We start from the raw sequence: 12,710 nt of genomic DNA, 5'->3' as shown, positions 1-12,710 counted from the left end.
GCAACCTTCATTCAAAGCCACTCTGTCTCAGATGAACCTCTGATGAGCTCTGGTAGCAATAACCATTGGTTACGGATGACATGGAGAGCATTTCCTTCAGAGATGCAGTAGGTTGAGCCATGCTATCCACAGAAGAATTGGATGAGGTTTAGAAGCCCAGCCCATCCCTAGGTTAAGGGATGCCTCCTGCAGGGAATGTCACTTAGAAAGAACAGTCAGCTTTGGAAGCAGGCATATCCAGGTGCATCAATCCGTTTCTTATCTTAAAACCACAAACTGAGAAGAAACTCTTTCCTCTGTTCATATGGTACGTAACAAAAGGAGGCCTTGGATAATGATCAGGAGTCAGAATTGTTGTAGGAATGCATGAATGAATGTTTAATGTCATCAAAGATACAGTTTCTTCACCTCAAATGAAATTCCCTTGATTTGCAAAGCTGATGAAACTGATGGAATTTCTCTAAAAGCCTTCTCACTTGGCCATACACAATTCCCACAAGTCTGAACTCCATAGGGATAATATCAGAGTAGCTCTTGGAGAGTAACAGTAGACTTTGACAATGAACACAGTAGCTCTTTTTTGGACTGTAGGGTGAAGATTAAACCACAGCAGTTCTAATGTGCCAAGCAGAGCTCTGAGTAGTCCCACGACACACAGTGCAAACTCAGAGGAGCAGAACAGTTCCTCTACATCCGAGCTGGCAGGATGGAAGGAATGTTGTCTTTTCAAATGCCTGGGAAATGAAGTGAGACCACAGTATATGTGTGAGGAGGTTGGAGTTTCACTAATTCTTTTTAACATCTCTTTGAAATAATTCCCCATAATCTGCCATCGTTTCCTTTGCAAGCCATCTCTTTATTTATGGCTTTCATGTTAATCTCCAGGGCTGAGTCTCTGTCTGTTTGTCTTGGCCAGAAAAAAAGTGTTGGAAGTTGCCCCTTGTCACATTTCTTGTACTGCTGATGCAGTGCTGGGTCAGGCAGATTTGTAGCAATGGTTTTAATATTGCAGGCAAAAAATGAACAGACTTTATTGCTGCAGGTTAGAGGAAAATCCTTCCTTCTCCTCTTTGGTTTAGTTGGGGTTGTTTTGGTTGTGGTTTATTTTTTTAAGTGGAAACTTAAAATGCTTTTTTAGAATTGTGCTTTTATGTGCCTCTTCCCCTGCTCTGTTTGCTCTTGAGTCCCCAAAATTAGCAAGAGTAATGTTCTAGTTTGCAGTGCAGTAGGAAAGAATAACTTGACTTTCTAAAATGTAATAAACAGTGCAAGACCTGGAACAAGTACAAAACCTTCAGACAAGGTGAAAGCCCCCAGAAGAATACCTCCATTCAAAAAGTCTGGGGATGTCTGCAAATACTGCCAGCAGCTTAAGTCTTGTCCTTTTCCTTCCAAACATGTGTATTAGGTTTTCCTTTAAAAATACATACTGTATCCCTGAACTCTTCCACGCTCCCAGTCAAAGAAGGTAGTATTTCCTTTAGACCAGTTGATTCATACACAAAATAAAAACCGCGAGACATTATTTTGGTCTTGGTTGTTTCCCTCCTGTGATATTGATGGAAAACACTCTCTTTGAAATATTCAAGCTTTAAAACCACCAGTCATCTCTAGCTCTTGAAGGTTACCTGGCTCGACATCTCAGAAATTCCACGGGGCTCACACTCAGTTCTACCTGACCTGGTCCAGCTCTGTTTATCCTCTGGGGCCTGTCTGTGCTATACAGCAAATCTTACAAACCTGTACACTGCACTTTATTTCTTCATTGTGTTTTAGTTTGGAATGGAACCATGATCTTCCCTCCTCTTGGTATTTTTACAATATCTGCTTTGCAGACAAGGGCAAAAAGGTTTTGTTTTGTGTAGGAAGCTCAGCTACAGACTTACCTTCTGTAATGCCTGTAGGCTAAATCAGTGAAGATAAAGCCCTTACAGTCTGTTCTGTACCTGGGTCTCTAAATGCACATGGGATGACTTAGAATAATATGCCTAACAGATCAGGGTAATTTGTTCCTTAAATATGAGCTTTGTCATTTTGGGGTCAAATATGATGGAGTGAGAGACTGTGTGTTGTTTAATGTGTCATCTCTTCCACCTGGGTGACACCCATCTGTTTGAGTGTCCCAAGCAGAGGCCAGTTTTGTAGCTCTGCTGTTGCCAGCAGCCTGAGAAGGATTCCTTGTGGCATTTATTTACTTCTTTTTATTTGCCTTAAAATCACTGCTGATTACGGCCTGACTTTGTGGTCAGATGAGAACAGCAGTGAAAATTCTAATGAAATTTAACTTACTGGGAAGGAGCCACAAGTGGTCTAGGATTTATTCTTGGATTGTTTTGCTGTGTCACAATCTTTTATTAGCTGGTAATTTCCTGTTCATCGGTGACAAAGCAGTCAAACAGCACATCCTCTGCAGTGGAGGTTGTCCCTGCATGAGTAGCTTTTTGTATTTAAAGTCTAGGCAAGAGAGAATTCTTCATGGGGTAAAAAATGTGCGTGGAAGGAAGGGATTAATATTAAGATGATGGCCTCATCATCTGATTTGGCCTCTTAAATCCTTCTGGAAGTGCCAGGTCTAGAAATTCCCCCAATTAATTTTCTTACAATCCATTCTGTATTCTGCTTCTAACAAAGTCCTGTGAGAATGACTGCAACAGATGAGAAAATTAACTGAGATTTGAATCACATTTGAAATTGGCAGGAAAGTAAGGGGCTTAAAGCCAAGCTCCACAACATCCTCAAATACAGAATATTTGGGATCAAGAGCCCAGTGTTTGCTTCTGAGGAGAACTAGGGCTGCTTGTGATTTGCTGCAATCAATCAGGACTTTGCAGTCCCATCAAAGAAATGTCACTGGGAATGAAGTACATGGAAGGGAGAGCCACCCTGGAGGCTTGCCTGGGGCACAGCACCAGCTGGGGCTGAGACCCCCTTCCTGCTCTTATCTGGAGTGTGGAAAAGCTAGGCTGGAGAATATAATGAATCCATTTTTTGTTGCTGTTGTTTTGTTTGGGTTTTTTAGTGAGTTGATCAGCAGAGGTGGCTACAGTTGATAATAGGGATACCTGTGAGAACTGTGTGACCAGCTCAGATGTAATTCTGAAGGCATTAATTACATACTGCTGAAATTTCAAACCATAATTGGAGGTGTGTGTTATGTTGCAGCCTTTGCAGTAATCTGAAGCAGCTCAGTTCTACAAGAAATTTTGTGAGACAAGTAACCACTTGAAGCCTAAAACTGCTCCATTGTCATTATTGCTCTTTGTTTTCATTTTTAAATCTTGCAGTTAGTGTTCTTAGAAAAATAATAAATAAAGCAAAAGGCAAATACAGACCATCTGTGAAACAGAAAGAAATTGTTAAAACCTGCATCCACGAGGATCTCTGGGAAGAGAGCCACAACACAATTAAACATTCAACCAGCATGATATAATTACAAATTAAACATCTCTAAAACAAATTCCACATTGAAAATAAAAATGAATTCTGCTTCTTTCTTTGTGGTAGAGGATCATATTAATCTCAGTTCTAGAAATTACCAGCTATCCTACTGCAAACTGCAAGGTCTGGGGGGGTCTGCATGCCCTCCACAAGTGGGGTTTTTTGGAGGGGGCACCTCATGGGGCATGCTCAAATCCATGTTTCAGTCAAGAGACTGAGTTCATGAGGATTTACAGCAAGTGTGGAGCTTGCTGTGTTTTTTAGAGCTCTGACATAATGGCAGGTAATGATATTCTGTATTCAGTGAAATAAGGGGCCATTGTGAATTATGTTGAGACATAATCATTTCACACTTAACTAGAACACAGTCTCCAATATGTTCTCATTTCTTGCTTTTATCTAAAGGAACATTTTGCTGGCTTAAGCCAGACTGGATCTAATGGCTCTTGGGGCATGCTTGAGGTAAAAGTGCTTTCAGCAAAGTCATCTAAGTATTTGTAATGACAATTTATGTTATCATTTACTGCTGTATTTGCAAGAGGAACAAATGGAAACTTTAGTCCTTGAAAAAGAAAAGCCAGTAGAAGAATTCTGTAAAGAAATGAAATGAACGATGACACAATATTTAAAATTATTGCCGAACAATTTTGTCATTTAGACAAAACTTTTTTTCTAGGCATGGCCTGCTTTTCACGGAAAAGTGTTACCCTCAGTTTTAGAGGTTAGATCTGTCTGTTAAATAGATCTGTCCTCTCCATTGAAACCAGAAGTATTCCTAAGAACTGAAGATGACTGTAATGAAACAAAAATCTCCAGAATAAAATTTCTCCATGAAGATCAGATTAATCCTGAGGCTGAATAAACAAATTTGTTTCTCAGGAAAGTTGAAAGTAGCTGCAAGAAAATGGTTTGACCTGTCAGGCACAAAATAGTACACCAAACACAGCACAGTTTTTGGAACCTTCCTAATTTAAACCAAAAAGAAAAATCCTCCACCTCATATATATAATTCTAAATAAATAATCAGTTATTAAAATGTTTGGAATAGGAAAAACTGAATTTTCTGCTTTGAAGAAGAGGAGCATAAACCAATGGCTTTTAAGGAAAGGCCCATCAGAGTTTCCTTTGGACATCTGAAACCAATGAAGATGTACATGAGTACACGAGTACTGCAATAAATGTAAAAATTCAAGCTTCTTTGCTTGCTGATCCAATGTTTTGTTTTTCCCTTATGACATTGTTGCAGAAATAGCAACCATGAATTTTACTGTGAATTTCTTTACTTAGTTCTGGAACTTCAACCTTGGATTTGTCTCAGATTTTTCCACACCTCTGAAGAGAGATTATTTAATTTCAGAATTCTGTTTGATGTGCGTTGTAAGCTTTACTTTGGTCACAAAAGCTCCTGTTTCTGATTGCAATTACCACCAGTGTATTTCTTTAACAGAGACATTGTCTGGGGAAATAATTGCCATTATTTTTATCCAGTCTGTTCATCTCCATACTTCCACTTCTCAGCTCTTCCCTCATGTTCTAGGTGTGTTAAATCAGGAAGTCTCAGCACTGCTGTCATCTGATCTGTGCTTCCTGGCTTTCCACCATGTGAGAAACCATTCCCTGGACAAAGTGCTTTCTGGAATAAGCCTTCTGTGCCTCGTGGGATAAAGATGAGCAGCAGCAGCAGCAGCCCAGAGCTGTTATGCTAAGTCAAGTTGAAATGACAGCTGCTGTTAATAACAATTAGAACTCATTAAAACCAAGTCCACTGGTGGTTTGTATGAAGTGAATACCTGCTTGCTCACTGGTTATTTAATTGATGTACAGACTGTCAAGCAGACAACAACAGCACTGACTGGAGAGACACTATAAATCCAGCTGACTTCCCCCATTTTCAAATCTCCAGAGACTGCTGACAAAATTATTGAGATTCTTTTCCCCTCCAGTGAATAAGAAATGCTGAGTAAAAGGATATTACATAAATTGGCTGACATTTGGAGTGGACTAGCTAATTCTCATTGCCTCGTGTGTGGTGGCTGTGTGTGTATGTGCACATGTGCCTGGTATTGTCAATGAGCTCCCTGCCCACTCCCCTCTGCTCCCAGCAGGCTGCTGGGACGCTGAATTTTGGGGTTACGTAAGAGACAGTCTAGGAAAACATCCCAACCATTTGGAATTTACCCTCGGCACTAACCTCTTTCCTCCATTGTGTCATGCACTTTAAAAAAAATATTTTTTGTTTAGTGGCGTGACAGGGATGTGTCTCATCTGAAAAAATGAGGTCTGTCTGTCATGGAGAGGGAGTTGGGTGTACCAAAATTGACTTTTGCTCATTTCTGCTTTTCATGGGCTGTGGCTGCAGTCCCTGGGGTCAAAAATCTCTCCTTTCTCTAACAGCTGGGAGTTGAAGATCAACAAGGGCAATCGTGCAGCAAAGGGAGATAAGAATGAGCTGTTAGGGCTGTATCTTCACCCTGCTGGCAGCTGCTTCTTGGGAAAGGGCTAGCAGCAGGTGCTGTGTCCATAAACATTTCTGACAAATATTTTCCCTTGAAAAGTAACAAAAAGTAATGTTGTGAGATTACACTTTATGGTCAGAGAAATTGGGGCCATTCCTAGTTTGAATAAATGGATGTGAAAGTCGTAAAACACATTCCAGTGAAAGTGCATTTCACCAGGAGCATCACTTGCTTGCTATGTGTAACCCTCCTCTGAGCTGTGCTCATTCTGAATGCAGCTTCATATTCCTGCAGATTTGTGAGGAGTTTTATCCAACAAGTTTTGGTCGGCCTGTCTTTTAACACCAGAAGCACACTCCAGTACATTTTTCTTATACTCCTTTGGAACAGTGCAGTGTTACTTTATTACATGTGATTTTTCTCTTGTGGCCTAGAACCTTAATTCTGATTCCACTCAAGTTTCATAGCAAAGATCTTTGTAATATTTGTGTTTTCTTTTAAAAGCGATTGGGATCAGACCTCTAGGTCCTGTCTCTGTTTTGTAATGTTCTGCTTTGAATTTCTTAAACATTCTGCTCTCAATCTTTTGCAGGTTGAAATGAATGAGAGTTCAGCTCCATACAACAGAGCAGGAATTACACCTAAATTCCTCCCAGTACCACTGCTTTTCATATGCTAAAATCAGTAGATTGGATTCAGACAGGAGGTAAGCAAATGCAACTCCTTTGTACCACATCTGGATTCTGGCCAGTTCTATCCAATCTCCTGTGATAATTGCATTCTCCTGTGATAATTGCATTCTCCTGTGATAATTGCATTGTTCCTGCCTTTTCATCCCATTCCTCACAATGCTTGCGATTTGCCTTTCTTGCATGTAACCATCCTGGAAAAAAGACTCGTGTCTGAGAGATAATGTAATTGTGTTTTTAATTATCCTCTGTGGGAGTAATCCAAACATCATAATATAAACTAATTTCTTTTTTGAAGATGGTATACAAAGCTTCTGTAAAGAAACTGAAATAAGAATAAAGGCTATTCAGTGCTGGTCTATTTTGTATGTGAGTGGAGGAACAAAGGTGCCCCACTTCACTCCTCCTAACCACCAAACCTCTTCACCTCACTATATCCTCTAACAGGATATAGCAACACACAAGCTGCAGCTTTTGTTCCTAGGAATTTGGTGTTGTGTCTTGTGCATGTGGCAGCCAAAAAGCATTTGTTTACCCCCTCATAATTTTCAGGGGCCTCTTTTCCTTCTTCTTTTCAGAAAAATTACTTCCATCTGCTAAGTACAGTTGTTAAAGGAAAAAAAAAGTTGGATAAAGTTAAAAATTATGCTTTTTACTTTTTTTTTACACAAATCACTTCATCATTATTTCTGTCACATCTTTACTCTGTTGTCCTTACTGCACATCCTAGACCCAGGCAGTTTCACACATGTGATGCATGGAGCCAGGACTTCTAGGGAGAGCTGGCTGGGAACTCAATGTCTTAAAAACAATGGCTGCCATCATCACTTCAAAGAGCCCAGTAGATTTTTAAGGGATTTGGATTGAGGTCTGAACTGACTCCAGAGTGCTGAGATCTTTATTGGTGTTTAATTTGAAGAGCATGGGAGATGTCTGGCAATCAACTGTTGGAAATGGCAGGCAACACAGCGATACCCTAAAACATTAATTTCTCTAGAAGCTTATGCTCGAGGTATTGAAGGTGAGAGTGTAATGAAGAATGACAGAAAAGGTTTGTCGTCAAGCTAACAACTCCAGTGACAGGAATTCAATTAAAGTCATCCCCTAAGCTTGAAAAAAGTTTCAAACAGCGCTCCCAAATAGGTCCAGTTGACTCCTGAAACACTGATTGTGTGTGTCTGGCAGTCGAGTGGCACTGTCCAGGCTGCACCAAACGTGGAATCAGGTTGGTTCAGAACAGTTGGTTCTGAACTAATTACTTAATAAAATTACAGGTTTATTAGATGATTAACCTAACTTTTTATTTGTTATAGGCTCTGGAGAAAACATACATTGCCAGTAACTCATTCCTTATATTGCACTTGCCACTTCTTCCTGCTCTCCTGCCCTGAGCTCCTGAGTTTTGCTATGATAATTATAACTGTCTCATCTATTTGCCTTTATAGAGCATGGAATCTTCTAGAAACCAGAGAAGAGCACACAATATAGATGGAGAAAAGCAGGAAAGGGATTGGCTCTAGTGTGTACAGAAAAAAAACCCGAAACAAACATAAGGAAAGGCTTTCTTTTTTTTTTTTTTTTTTACTTCCCTAAGTAAATTCCTTGGGCTATACTCAGGTTGTACTCAGCCTCTTCCCCTTCAGAATTTCTGAAACTTTGGTTTTCTAAAGATCACAGTTCTCTGCTGCTCCATTCTGTTCTCCATTCCACAGCCACAGCTGGGAAAGGTATTTATTCTCATCCATGTCTCCGTGGTGAAACTGGCCACTAGGAAAAAACCCAATGTTCCATAAAAATAACTCTGCTCAATAATAAATTTGTGCATGAGGTCATATTCTTAATCTGAAAATAAATAGCTAAATAGTTTTAAAAGGGTCCAAAAAAGCAGCAAGCAGTTTATAAGGAAGAGAACCATACTTCAGCAACTAATGAACTAATGATGCCTTATGGGCTACTTGGTACCATTGTAAGAAGGAAGTTGGAATCAATAATTGTACTTGAAAGTCACCTCTACAAATACCCTTGATAAAAATGAAGTAGTTGGCATGGCACTCGTGTCACTTTACATTGTCTGTGGTGGTGGGGTTGTGGCAAGTGACCTGTTAGTGAAGATTACAGGAACTGTTCAGCACAAGTTGAAGTCATTTGATGCAGGGCCATAAAGGCTCTTGTAGACTTTTCTTGGGAACGCACAAGTGCTGTAGGTAAAAAGATTTCAATACCTTCATATGATATCTGTGTGCACTAAAAATACCATCTGGAGGTGGCTGCCAAAGTTGTCAATGAAAGGTGCTATTTGAAGGGTGTGAGTAAAATATAATGCTACCATAACTTCCAGCCAAGTAGGTGAGGTAGCCTGGGGATATATATCCTGTGCACATCCTGTTCTTCCTTCCATACTCTGATATCCCTGCTTACTGTGCATCCAGCCTTTCCCTTGGCATGGTGCCCCCACCTCTCCTGCTTTGAGGGACGGCAGCTTCAAGTACAGCAGCAACAGCATCATGGTAGCTTGAGGGAGGCCAGGGAAAACATTGGGAAGTAAAAACCTTAAAGGAATGTCAACCATAAAATCGCTGTCTTCTTGCCTGTCTTCAAATCATTCCAGAGCAGTTTTTTTTTACATCAGTAAAAACAGGGAAGGATGTTGGCTCTGAACTGTACAAGCACTACTTAATGCAAGCACAGCTTGGCCAGCAGCGCCTGCTCCATGGCCTGCCTTGGCAGCACCCTCCCGGCCGTGTGTGGACACCCAGGGAGCTGCTGCAGGAGCTGAGCCCCAGGAGCCAGGCTCTGGCAGGCTGCAGCTGCCCCGGGATCCAGCCCCAGCACAGCCCCACGTGCGCGGCTGCTGTGTGCTCCCAGATGTGACAGAAGACACGGTGCTCCCTGCAGGCCCACACAGCTGGGCTGAGTGACTAACCCTGGCTGTGCACCCACACACTGATGTCAGGAGAGCAGCCAATAGCTCAGAGTGACTCTCCTTGTCTCTGTGTGCACGTCAGCCGCAACAGTGGCAAACCCAACAATGGGCAAGGAAGCAATCAAAGGAAAACCCAACTTCAGACTAGGAGCAACTGATGTAAAATGGGATGTGTAACTCCTATTTCCAGTGAAAGGAATCATCAATATTAGCTCGGTCATTTTAAAACAAATGAATCATTAGATGACAAAGCCCATAAATTGATTCATAAACAGCTGTCATCTTAATATGAAAACTCTGAGATTAATCTGTCTGAAAAATTGCAATTCAATTGTGAATGGAAATAACAGCTAAAATCCAGCATTCATCTTGGCCAGGATGAATTTTACAAAGTAAACTTCAGAGTACGTTTCTGAGTTCTGTCCATCCTTGCGTGTATCATATGTGTATGCAAACAGATGCACTAAAAACGCTGTCTGGCCACCTGAATTTCAGTTAATTCATTAGTATCATTATTTGCAATTACTTTGACTTTCTGGTCTTTGAGGGGAAGGCTTCTATCACTGTTTGCTTGCTGAGTTTTGTGTTGTTTTTCCAAGGTACTTGTTGGCTGTGGTGCAATGACTCAAGGCGTGCGATTAGTCAGAAAGAGCTCTCAATACTTACGGCAATAAAGTTTGGCACGTATATTTTTGTTATTTTTCCCTGCAGTGAAGCACTCCTAGACAAGGTATGGGTTAGGGATTGGTTGCACTTGCTGAGGTAATCGATGCCATGGTACCTTCTTTGAAGAAGACGGAAGAGGTTTGTAACTTGAGGTTTGTGGTAGGCAGGTGATGGGCAGTCTGATGGGACTTGGGGAGACTGCCACCCTGCCAGGGAGTGAAATGAGAAGCTGGGAACTACCGTGAGATGGGGAAGTCCTAGGGGAAAGGAAAATGAAGGAGCCTATGGAAAAAATAAGCTATAGGGTTATGAGGATTGGCTGAGGAAGGGGAACATGGGCTTTGAATTTCAAGAAAGGAGGCAAGGATTAAGAAGCATTGGGGAAAGGAAACGCAGCTCTGGAGCACGTGGCTTGGAGCCATAGTGAGATACAAAGGAAAAGTAGTCCAGAGGACAGAGCTTGGCTTGAGGACCTGGGGAAAGATTTAGAAACAGGCCAGGAACCTGTGCCTGACAGCAGGGGAAGGGAAAAGAACAGGGTGGGGACAAAGGATGAGGAGACGAGACAGGCTGGGGGTGGAGGGTGGGGCAGCCAAGAGAAAGGAAGATGAGTCTGTGCCTATTTCAGTGTCCTCCTGGTTGTCACTCCTGGGTCTGGCATTACACAGCTTTTCCCTTCATCTGCTGTCAGGAGACACTGTCATCCCCTGATAACGTGCACACATGGACTCCTACACAGCAGACAACCTGCCACAGGGGACAACCTTTCACTGTTTGGGACACAGAGTCACTGTGGCTTGTGGCAAAACCAGTGGGCCCAGCTTTATCTCCAGTGTCAGCTGACAGCCCCCACAGGGGACGGGTAGGGAATTTGTCAGTGTTAGATCAACAACATGAACAGCACACAAAGTTTTCAGAGCAAACATTCAGACTCGTAACGACACCTCTAACTCTTGCCTTTCACTCTTAAGTCCCCGTTGCTTGGAGTTTGCACCTTCAGCATTTTTTTTAAGGTACAGCTGGTTTTTCCCTAGAAAAGTCTTCCCAAATGCCATGTGAAGTATGTGATGGCTGGAATTCATGGCAGTATGAGTTCAGCAGTTAAACAAGGCAGAGGTCAGTAGCTGGCCACATTAATGTCAGAGTGAACTTCCTCTTTAGCATTTGCTGGGGGTGCTTGGAGCAGGTAATGCAGCTTTTACAGAGAAAATCAATCAAGACTGCACTTGATAAAAGCAATGAGGGTATAATGAGGCTTACACAGGCACTCATTCTCTATTTTTTCCTGAGGAGAAAAAGGATATAAAATAAATAGTGATTCTTATGTAATGAGTATTGCTTTTGCACAAAAGGAGACAAAACACTGAGCAATTTAACCTCCCAGATGCTTGGAAGTTAATGATTGCAGGTCAGTTCTGAGATAATAGCCTGGGCAGTGTTGGGAAAGTCATTTTCTGGCAGATAACAGATTCCATTTTGGCACGTGGACAGTGGATTACAGTCCTTTAACCACCACGAAGAGCTGCGCTAAGCTCTGGTCTCTCCAAGAAACAAACAAGATTTCACAAGAGCCAGCTGGCTTCAGTTGCACTTACAGTACTTGTAACTTCAGATATCGTGGGAGATGCAGTCACGGTGAACCTAAAGACATATAGGGATGGTTTCCTAGCTGAGAAAGGGGGGGTTTGCAGAACGTGTTTGTCCCAAGCTGGTCACTGCATTGGGGTGTGGTGGAGCAATAACTGCATCCACCCCAGCACTGAACACTGCCTCAGGCTCATTTGGGAGAGTTCTCCCTCCCCAGAAATAAAAGCTAACACAGCACAAGGGACCACATCATTTCTTTGCATTTCCAAAGGCATTCCAGGGCTTGTCTCTCCTTTCTCAGATGCTGCTGTGCCGATACCCTGTACAGGGAGCTGTCTTTGCAAGGGCTTAATGTGTTCACTGTGCCACTGGAACTCTCTTTGTGTTCTGCATGTGATGCTTGGTCTGTGACCTGCTGCAGGGTGTTATGCTCTGGGGAACCCTCCAGCAGGGCCTAGGTTTGGGGATCCATGGAAACAGTCCTGAAACAAAGAGAAAACAAATGGGAGAGTTGTGACATTCCTTCTGGAATACTATCAGCACAGATTGTTACCAAGACAGAGAGGTTTGGGGTTGTTTCTTTATTCTTGCTGTTTTCTACTTGCCAGCTAATACATCCTACAGAAATGACCCAGAGCAAGGTTTTGGTTGTGCAAGTGGTAGAAATTAAATTCATGATGTAGTAAAATAATTTTTTTTCTTTGTAATGTCCTGCTGATCTCATCTCTCCTTGCCCTTCAGTGTGACATGATGAAAGCTGCATGATGTGGTAACTGCTGTTCCTTGGGAATTGTCTCTTTGCTGTATTCCTCCATGAAGTTACTTTGGCTTTGTACTATAACATACCACGGAATGGAAAGACTATTTTCCTCACTTCCACCTATATTTCTATTTCCAGTTGCAGTCCTGTGAGTAATGTAACATTCTCCAGAATTAGCCCATGTGGAAGTT

The sequence above is a fragment of the Motacilla alba genome, chromosome 4 (assembly GCF_015832195.1).
Source record: "Motacilla alba alba isolate MOTALB_02 chromosome 4, Motacilla_alba_V1.0_pri, whole genome shotgun sequence".
Classification (NCBI taxonomy): Eukaryota; Metazoa; Chordata; class Aves; order Passeriformes; family Motacillidae; genus Motacilla; species Motacilla alba.
Note: the sequence above shows the minus strand (reverse complement) of the source record.